The 11,116-nt window shown below is 32.7% G+C and overlaps 1 long non-coding RNA gene across 1 annotated transcript; it reads right to left on the bottom strand.

The window, feature by feature from the left end:
- Positions 1–1,403: 1,403 nt before the first annotated feature.
- LOC108901616 (uncharacterized) lies at positions 1,404–9,663 on the bottom strand. The gene is made up of 3 exons (XR_001963945.2): positions 9,571–9,663; positions 8,461–8,557; positions 1,404–1,791 (listed from the first exon to the last, which is right to left on the bottom strand). It is a non-coding gene; the product is annotated as an uncharacterized LOC108901616 (long non-coding RNA).
- Positions 9,664–11,116: the final 1,453 nt, after the last annotated feature.

Here is an 11,116-nt window from a genome sequence, read left to right as displayed (position 1 = left end):
TTAGGGTTAGGGTTATCCACAGGTTAGGGTTAGGGTTATCCACAGAAATGATTTAGGGTTAGGGTTAGGGTTCATCCCAGGATAGGTTAGGGTTTAGGGTTATCCACAGGTTAGGGTTAGGTTATCCACAGAAATGATTTAGGGTTAGGGTTAGGGTTATCCACAGGTTAGGGTTAGGTTAGCCACAGAAATGATTTAGGGTTAGGTTTAGGGTTGGGAGTTAGGGTTGGGGTTATTCAAAGGATACGTTAGGATTAGGGTTTAGGGGTTAGGGTTATTCAAAGGATACGTTAGGATTAGGGTTAGGGTTATTCACAGGATAGGTTAGGGTTAGGGTTAGCCACAGGACATGACTTAGATTAGGGTTAGGGTTATCCACAGGTTAGGGTTAGGGTTAGCCACAGAAATGATTTAGGGTTAGGTTAGGGTTAGGGTTATCCACAGAAATGAGTTAGGGTTAGGGTTAGGGTTATCCACAGGTTAGGGTTAGGGTTAGCCACAGAAATGATTTAGGGTTAGGGTTAGGGTTCATCCCAGGATAGGTTAGGGTTAGGGTTAGGGGTATGGTTAGGGTTAGGGTTATTCACAGGATAGGTTAGGGTTAGGGATTAGGGTTAGGGTTAGGGTTAGGGTTATTCACAGGATAGGTTAGGGTTAGGGTTAGGGTTAGCCACAGGAAATGACTTAGATTAGAGTTAGGGTTATTCACAGGAATAGGTTAGGGTTAGCCACAGAAATGATTTAGGGGTTAGGGTTAGGGTTCATCCCAGGATAGGTTAGGGTTAGGGTTAGGGTTATCCACAGGTTAGGGTTAGGGTTAGCCACAGAAATGATTTAGGGTTAGGGTTAGGGTTCATCCCAGGATAGGTTAGGGTTAGGGTTAGCCACAGGAAATGACTTAGATTAGGGTTAGGGTTATTCACAGGATAGGTTAGGGTTAGCCACAGAAATGATTTAGGGTTAGGGTTAGGGTTATCCACAGGTTAGGGTTAGGGTTATCCACAGAAATGATTTAGGGTTAGGGTTAGGGTTAGGGTTATCCACAGGTTAGGGTTAGGGTTAGCCACAGAAATGATTTAGGGTTAGGGTTAGGGTTCATCCCAGGATAGGTTAGGGTTAGGGTTAGGGGTATGGTTAGGGTTAGGGTTATTCACAGGATAGGTTAGGGTTAGGGATTAGGGTTAGGGTTAGGGTTATTCACAGGATAGGTTAGGGTTAGCCACAGCCCCTAACCCTAACCCTAACCTTGATCTTAATCTTATAATGTTTTATAATCCTAAATCTAATCCTGATCATGTCCTGTGGCTAAGAGTGTCCTATGGTTAGGGTTAGGTTTATGGTTGTCAAAACATGTCACAGAATAGCAACACATCAGAAGAAATCATGAAACTGTCACAGTATGGTAAAGCATGATTGAGTTTTATTTATATATTACTGAATCACAACAGAAGTTATCACAAGGCACTTTTCATGTAGAGCAGGTATATGCCATAGTCTTTATAGTATAAGACCCAATCATTCCCATAATAAGCAAGCACACAGCAACAATGGAAAGGAAAAACTTCCTTTTAAGAGGCAGAACACAGAGACATAAAGTAGTATCAGTAATAAGAAAAGTAGTAATATAAATTAGAGTTACATTTGTTGTTAAGAATACAATGTATACTAGTGATACTAATAGTAGTATCGATACTAGAAGTACTGCTATAATTTCTCAGTATACAGCAAACATTGAGCAGGGATGTCGAAACAGAAGCAGATGTGCCTTCACAGCATCAGACGAAGAAATACCTGCAGGAAGTGATGAGAGGAGAAGCGGAATTAAAGAAGATACCATGAAAATTATATCAGAAATCTCATACAAACATCAGCAAAATTACTATAAAAGAATCATGAATTTAATTACAAACAATATATAATATGGCAACAAAAAAAAAATGATGAAAATAACATTATATGATGTAAAAAACAAAAAATGTCAGTGCATTGTTAGGTGTCCAAAATGGTAAAAAAAATGTCATAGTATGACATCAAAAAATATCATAGTATAGTATGGTGTCAAAAACGTTCAAAAAATGTCATAGTATAGTATGGTGTCCAAAATGGTCAAAAAATGTCATAGTATGACGTCCAAAATGGTCAAAAAATGTCATTGTATAGTATGGTGTCAAAAACGGTTAAAAAATGTCATAGCATAGTATGATGTCAAAAAACATAAAAAAATGTCATAGTATAGTATGGTGTCAAAAACGGTCAAAAAATGTCATAGTATGATGTCAAAAATGGTCAAAAAATGTCATTGTATAGTATGACATCAAAAAACATCATAGTATAGTATGGTGTCAAAAACGTTTGAAAAATGTCATAGTATAGTATGGTGTCAAAAACTGTCATAGTATAGTATGACGTCAAAAACGGTCAAAAAATATCAAAGTATAGTAAGCTGTCCAAAATGGTCAAAAAATGTCATAGTATAGTATTACGTCAAAAATTGTCAAACAATATCATAGTATAGTATTATGTCAAAAACCCTCAAAAAATATCACAGTATAGTATGGTATCAAAAATCGTCAAAAAATATAGTATAGTATGGTGTCCAAAATGATCAAAAAATGTCATAGTATAGTATGATGTCAAAAAACAAAAAAAAAATCATAGTATAGTATGGTGTCAAAAACGGTCAAAAAATGTCATTGTATAGTTTGACATCAAAAAACATAAAAAAAAATCATAGTATAGTATGGTGTCCAAACTGGTCAAAAACGTTCAAAAAATGTCATAGTATAGTATGATGTCAAAAAACATAAAAAAATGTCATAGTATAGTATGGTGTCAAAAACGGTCAAAAAATGTCATAGTATGATGTCAAAAATGGTCAAAAAATGTCATTGTATAGTATGACATCAAAAAACATCATAGTATAGTATGGTGTCAAAAACGTTTGAAAAATGTCATAGTATAGTATGGTGTCAAAAACTGTCATAGTATAGTATGACGTCAAAAACGGTCAAAAAATATCAAAGTATAGTAAGCTGTCCAAAATGGTCAAAAAATGTCATAGTATAGTATTACGTCAAAAATTGTCAAACAATATCATAGTATAGTATTATGTCAAAAACCCTCAAAAAATATCACAGTATAGTATGGTATCAAAAATCGTCAAAAAATATAGTATAGTATGGTGTCCAAAATGATCAAAAAATGTCATAGTATAGTATGATGTCAAAAAACAAAAAAAAAATCATAGTATAGTATGGTGTCAAAAACGGTCAAAAAATGTCATTGTATAGTTTGACATCAAAAAACATAAAAAAAAATCATAGTATAGTATGGTGTCCAAACTGGTCAAAAACGTTCAAAAAATGTCATAGTATAGTATGGTGTCAAAAATCGTCAAAAAATGTCATAGTATGACATCCAAAATGGTCAAAAAATGTCATTGTATAGTATGACATCAAAAAACATCATAGTATAGTATGGTGTCAAAAACGTTTAAAAAATGTCATAGTACAGTATGACGTCAAAAACCCTCAAAAAATACCACAGTATAGTATGGTGTCAAAAACGGTCAAAAAATGTCACAGTATAGTATGACGTCAAAAATGGTCAAAAAATGTATGACATCAAAAAACATCAAAAAATATCAGTATAGTATGATGTCAAAAAACATCAAAAAATGTCACAGTATAGTATTACGTCAAAAAACATAAAAAAAATGTCACAGTATAGTATTACATCAAAAATGGTCAAAAAATGTCATAGTATAGTATGGTGTCCAAAATGGTCAAAAAATGTCATAGTATAGTATGATGTCAAAAAACATCAAAAAATGTCACAGTATAGTATTACGTCAAAAAACATAAAAAAATGTCACAGTATAGTATTACATCAAAAACCCTCAAAAAATGTCATAGTATAGTATGGTGTCCAAAATGGTCAAAAAATGTCATAGTATAGTATGATGTCAAAAAACATCAAAAAATGTCATAGTATAGTATGATGTCAAAAAACATCAAAAAATGTCATAGTATAGTATGATGTCAAAAACGGTCAAAAAATGTCATAGTATATTATGGTGTCCAAAATTGTCAAAAAATGTCATAGTATAGTATGATGTCAAAAACGGTCAAAAAATGTCATTGTATAGTATGACATCAAAAAACATAAAAAAATATCATAGTATAGTATGGTGTCAAAAATCGTCAAAAAATGTCATAGTATGACGTCCAAAATGGTCAAAAAATGTCATTGTATAGTATGGTGTCAAAAACGTTTGAAAAATGTCATAGTATAGTATGGTGTCAAAAACTGTCATAGTATAGTATGACGTCAAAAACGGTCAAAAAATATCAAAGTATAGTAAGCTGTCCAAAATGGTCAAAAAATGTCATAGTATAGTATTATGTCAAAAATTGTCAAAAATATCATAGTATAGTATTATGTCAAAAACCCTCAAAAAATATCACAGTATAGTATGGTATCAAAAATCGTCAAAAATATAGTATAGTATGGTGTCCAAAATGATCAAAAAATGTCATAGTATAGTATGATGTCAAAAAACAAAAAAAAAATCATAGTATAGTATGGTGTCAAAAACGGTCAAAAAATGTCATTGTATAGTTTGACATCAAAAAACATAAAAAAAAATCATAGTATAGTATGGTGTCCAAACTGGTCAAAAACGTTCAAAAAATGTCATAGTATAGTATGGTGTCAAAAATCGTCAAAAAATGTCATAGTATGACATCCAAAATGGTCAAAAAATGTCATTGTATAGTATGACATCAAAAAACATCATAGTATAGTATGGTGTCAAAAACGTTTAAAAAATGTCATAGTACAGTATGACGTCAAAAACCCTCAAAAAATACCACAGTATAGTATGGTGTCAAAAACGGTCAAAAAATGTCACAGTATAGTATGACGTCAAAAATGGTCAAAAAATGTATGACATCAAAAAACATCAAAAAATATCAGTATAGTATGATGTCAAAAAACATCAAAAAATGTCACAGTATAGTATTACGTCAAAAAACATAAAAAAAATGTCACAGTATAGTATTACATCAAAAATGGTCAAAAAATGTCATAGTATAGTATGGTGTCCAAAATGGTCAAAAAATGTCATAGTATAGTATGATGTCAAAAAACATCAAAAAATGTCACAGTATAGTATTACGTCAAAAAACATAAAAAAATGTCACAGTATAGTATTACATCAAAAACCCTCAAAAAATGTCATAGTATAGTATGGTGTCCAAAATGGTCAAAAAATGTCATAGTATAGTATGATGTCAAAAAACATCAAAAAATGTCATAGTATAGTATGATGTCAAAAAACATCAAAAAATGTCATAGTATATTATGGTGTCCAAAATTGTCAAAAAATGTCATAGTATAGTATGATGTCAAAAACGGTCAAAAAATGTCATTGTATAGTATGACATCAAAAAACATCATAGTATAGTATGGTGTCAAAAACGTTTAAAAAATGTCATAGTATAGTATGGTGTCCAAAATGGTCAAAAAATGTCATAGTATAGTATGATGTCAAAAAACATCAAAAAATGTCATAGTATAGTATGATGTCAAAAAACATCAAAAAATGTCATAGTATATTATGGTGTCCAAAATTGTCAAAAAATATCAAAGTATAGTATGGTGTCAAAAATCGTCAAAAAATGTCATAGTATGACGTCCAAAATGGTCAAAAAATGTCATTGTATAGTATGGTGTCAAAAACGTTTGAAAAATGTCATAGTATAGTATGGTGTCAAAAACTGTCATAGTATAGTATGACGTCAAAAACGGTCAAAAAATATCAAAGTATAGTAAGCTGTCCAAAATGGTCAAAAAATGTCATAGTATAGTATTATGTCAAAAATTGTCAAAAAATATCATAGTATAGTATTATGTCAAAAACCCTCAAAAAATATCACAGTATAGTATGGTATCAAAAATCGTCAAAAAATATCATAGTATAGTATGGTGTCCAAAATGATCAAAAAATGTCATTGTATAGTATGACATCAAAAAACATAAAAAAAAAATCATAGTATAGTATGGTGTCCAAACTGGTCAAAAACGTTCAAAAAATGTCATAGTATAGTATGGTGTCAAAAATTGTCAAAAAATGTCATAGTATGACGTCCAAAATGGTCAAAAAATGTCATTGTATAGTATGACATCAAAAAACATCATAGTATAGTATGGTGTCAAAAACGTTTAAAAAATGTCATAGTACAGTATGACGTCAAAAACCCTCAAAAAATACCACAGTATAGTATGACGTCCAAAATGGTCAAAAAATATCATAGTATAGTATGATGTCAAAAAACATCAAAAAATATCATAGTATAGTATGACGTCAAAAATGGTCAAAAAATGTATGACATCAAAAAACATCAAAAAATATCAGTATAGTATGGTGTCAAAAACGGTCAAAAAATGTCATAGTATATTATGGTGTCAAAAACGGTCAAAAAATATCATAGTATAGTATGATGTCAAAAAACATCAAAAAATGTCACAGTATAGTATTATGTCAAAAAACATCAAAAAATCACAGTATAGTATTACATCAAAAATGGTCAAAAAATGTCATAGTATAGTATGACGTCAAAAACGGTCAAAAAATGTCATAGTATAATATGGTGTCAAAAACCCTCAAAAAATGTCATAGTATAGTATGGTGTCCAAAATGGTCAAAAAATGTCATAGTATAGTATGATGTCAAAAAACATCAAAAAATGTCATTGTATAGTATGACGTCAAAAAACATAAAAAAATATCATAGTATAGTATGGTGTCAAAAATCGTCAAAAAATGTCATAGTATGACGTCCAAAATGGTCAAAAAATGTCATTGTATAGTATGGTGTCAAAAACGGTTAAAAAATGTCATAGCATAGTATGATGTCAAAAAACATAAAAAATGTCATAGTATAGTATGGTGTCAAAAACGGTCAAAAAATGTCATAGTATAGTATGACGTCAAAAACGGTCAAAAAATATCAAAGTATAGTAAGCTGTCCAAAATGGTCAAAAAATGTCATAGTATAGTATTATGTCAAAAATTGTCAAAAAATATCATAGTATAGTATTATGTCAAAAACCCTCAAAAAATATCACAGTATAGTATGGTATCAAAAATCGTCAAAAAATATCATAGTATAGTATGGTGTCCAAAATGATCAAAAAATGTCATAGTATAGTATGATGTCAAAAAAAAAAAAAATCATAGTATAGTATGGTGTCAAAAACGGTCAAAAAATGTCATTGTATAGTATGACATCAAAAAACATTTAAAAAATCATAGTATAGTATGGTGTCCAAACTGGTCAAAAACGTTCAAAAAATGTCATAGTATAGTATGGTGTCAAAAATCGTCTAAAAATATCAGTATAGTATGGTGTCGAAAACAGTCAAAAAATGTCATAGTATAGTATGGTGTCAAAAATCGTCAAAAAATGCCATCGTATTTTAAGGTGTCAAAAATGTAATGAAAATGTCACAGTATGGCATGGCCTCAAAACAGACAAAAAGTGTCATAACATAGTAATGCGACAAAAATGTGTTTTCTTGTCTGTAGAGATTTGCAGGGACTTAAGTGAGGGCTAGGGTTGAAAAGTACTTTTTGTGTGCAAGGTGACACAGTGATAAGTTCTATACTCTAGACTGAGATAAGCAATCAGTCTACTCAGCAAAGCAGTGGTCTAGTGGAAAGTCCATGTGGAAAATGTCCACGATCTAGTAATGTCAGGTGCCTAAGGGGAAAATTACACTGGAAAGTATTGAATAACCAATGTAAAATCAATGATTTTTATGACTCTTAACAGTAGAAAGACCATTATTGAAGGCTAATTTTAGAAACTGGTTGATTAAAAAAGACAACTGGAATTTGCTTTGTTACTGTTCACATACAAGGTTGAATGATATATTGAACTGTTGGTTGTTTTTAGAATCCATATCACAAATCACCTATTACAGAAGTTTGTCAACCAGCAACAGAAAAATTCTTACATTCAATTTGTTCTGAATAAAACCACTCAACTAGCTTGAAATAAAGCACTGGTACAAATAACTTTTATAGGCAAAATAACTACAGAGAAAGTGAGTCGGTGGGTAACTGTTGCTGCAAGTTACTATATAAAGATAACTGAACTATTTCACATCAGCCACCGTCCACTGACTACAGCACAGTCCTGATTATGAATGTCTGTGTCTGTCATTCACTCTCATGATGGATAAAATATAATGAGCAATCTTCATGTGTGGGGAAAATGTCTATTTGTCCATAAGTCTTTTATTCTTACATGAACATTTCATAAGTGTCTTCATAATTTAGTTTAAAATCTCAGAAATCCAGTTTTTCAGGCAGCAGGTGTGATGTTTAATCTGATAAGGTAATCAAAAAACCATTTCAGTATTACTGAAACATTAGAAACACTGATAACTTTACCTTTATCATTAAAAGCAGGACAGCAGTTGTGTAACTTCTGTGGTTGCTTCAAACGAGTGTCTGCAGAGGAGGTGATCAGGTCATGTGATACTTCCAACTGTAAACAATAAAAAAAAAAATCACATTCAACAAGCTGGAGTATCTACAGGTGCAGCTGCAGAACATTTACCCTGTACATCAACTTCCATCTAAACTTTACCAAGGGAAAACAAACGTATGGGGGAAGTTTCAGATAATGTAACATGAAGGATTGTTCAAAGAAATGTTTTTCCAACACAAACAAGAGCTTCAAAGGTAAAATACCTTCCAAAGATTTCACTCTACCAACAATTTAGAAACATTATCATTTATGTGGCGACTGACCAGACAAAACCCACAACATTTATCAACGTGAAACCACTCCTGAAAACCAACAAAGGTCTGTGCTACTACATTATCTGATGAGCACCGTCAGAGACTGTGGGAAGATGAGAACAGGGCAGGTCAAATCCATTCACTACCAGTGCTTATTTTACCAGTATTGTTTGGTATGACTCGCAGTCCAGTCACTTCATCACCTAACATATTTTGCTTTTCTGCTTTCATACTGATATTAATATGTAAATATATTTATGATAATGGTCCTGATGTGATGTGAAAATGCAGATTTTACCAACACCACAACACCCCCAGTAGATGCTGTGTCTACCCTGACAGGTGTGGTACACAGGTGAACATGTTACCTGACTGTCCCTGTGTCCACATCATCTACACACAGTCACAACAGTGAGAGTCGGGGAAGGTCATGATGGAAACAGCAGGTTAACATCAGCTGACTCACAACAACAAACAACAACAAACAGCAACAGCAGAGAGCAGTCTGGTCAAAAAGTTCCTCTAACTCCGGCCCAGTCATTCTACATGTTACTGACACGAATGTTAACCTAACAGGGTTAACTCAACTGGCAAATGCCAGCTTAGCTTGTTAGCTACAGAGGTCGGGACTCGGGAGTGTAGCACACTTGATGCTAACGGGATTAACTAAAAAACAAACTTTACATGTACAGTACAGTACATGTACATTACAGCGTGCTCTAGCTTTTGTATCTTAACTCTGTTTGTTGTACTCACCCGGAAATTAGACTCAGATGAGTAAACATCCGAACGAAACACACATTGTCCTCAGCCGCCATTTTTCCGTGATGCACCTTGACCTGCGGTCACGTGAACAGGTTATCCTCCAATCCGGGCGGCTGTGATTCTGTGTTGTCACAACAACAACTATGGTCACATTGTAAATTCTCAAGTGATTCCAGGAACAATCATGAAATGAATATTTAATTCAGCAGCTGTAAGTATGTAAAATATATTTACTTTGCTTAATAAAATGATTTGTTTACTAGTTACAGAGAAACTCAACTCAAAAGTAAGACACTTGTGATGATTGACCACTAGGAGGCGCAATGTTTTATTCTCAGGATATTTATTTTAATTCAAGAAATAATTGTATCATGAACAGTTAATCTTTGTTAAAGGTGTTTAATAGAGTTATGTGCTCATAGCTACATTATGTGTTACTGAGCAGGTCTTCTCTCTGTGTTAGTAGAGGAAAATATTAATCATATTTTATTACATTTACAAACATTTCTCATATTTTAATAAATTATTACAAATAGTAAATAATAAAAAAGTACACAGCTATTTTAATAAATTCCTAAATTATTTTTGACAAATTAACAAAATTAATAAATTGTTATTTCAATAAATTAGTAAATACTAATTGGTTTATAGCAAGAAAAAAAAATCACACACCCTATTTCCAAATCCCTAATTACAAAGTTTTGACAGTGTTGTGGCCAGTTATCTTTGAAAAAGTTGACACTATAGTTTTGGGCCCCAGCCATTGTTTTTGGTGACTGTGACAGGCAGCAGGTCAAGGTTTGGAGTGGAAAAATGTCAAAATTTCAGGTCCAAACATGCCCCTGAGTGACTTTGAGGTGAAAAATTTGGACCTTTTGGAGTACAGCACTACACTGAGCACTGTGGGAACATGAGAAGCCTGTTCACCAGCTCCACTAATTTCAGCCTGTGTGTGTGTGTGTGTCACAGTAGTCTTTTTGAATTAATGCAGCTGTATTTTCTGATCAGGTCTTTGACAGATAGGGTCTATACTACTACTAATACTACTGCTACTACTGGCAATAATAATGAAAACAATAATGATATCATAACACATCAGCAACTTGGAAATAAGCTGATGATGATAAGACAATTGAATAAAATATGGAGCTATTAATGAGGTGACAGGCACATTTAGAACAGGCACAGAGAATATAAAACAGAAAATAATGATTTGAACTCAACTGTTCAGCAGCAGTTCCAGTGCTGATCCTCTGGATGTCACTGTTGCTCCACTCTGGAAGAAAAAAAACAAAACACACACACACACACACACACACACACACACACACACACACACACACACACATCACCACCGGCTCTGAGTGATGACATGTAGAAGAGTCAGGTAAAAGATATTTTAATAGTTTCTATTCTTTCCCATGCACCTGCATCTTCTACCTCACTGAGTCTATGCAAAAAAGGTTTTTTATCGGCAGACATATTGATGAAACATAAGATGAAACAAATCCCAGGAAGGGAAGACAAACAGGTAAAA

Source organism: Lates calcarifer, linkage group LG19, assembly GCF_001640805.2.
Source record: "Lates calcarifer isolate ASB-BC8 linkage group LG19, TLL_Latcal_v3, whole genome shotgun sequence".
Classification (NCBI taxonomy): domain Eukaryota; kingdom Metazoa; phylum Chordata; class Actinopteri; family Centropomidae; genus Lates; species Lates calcarifer.
This window is presented reverse-complemented; position numbering and strand designations above follow the sequence as displayed.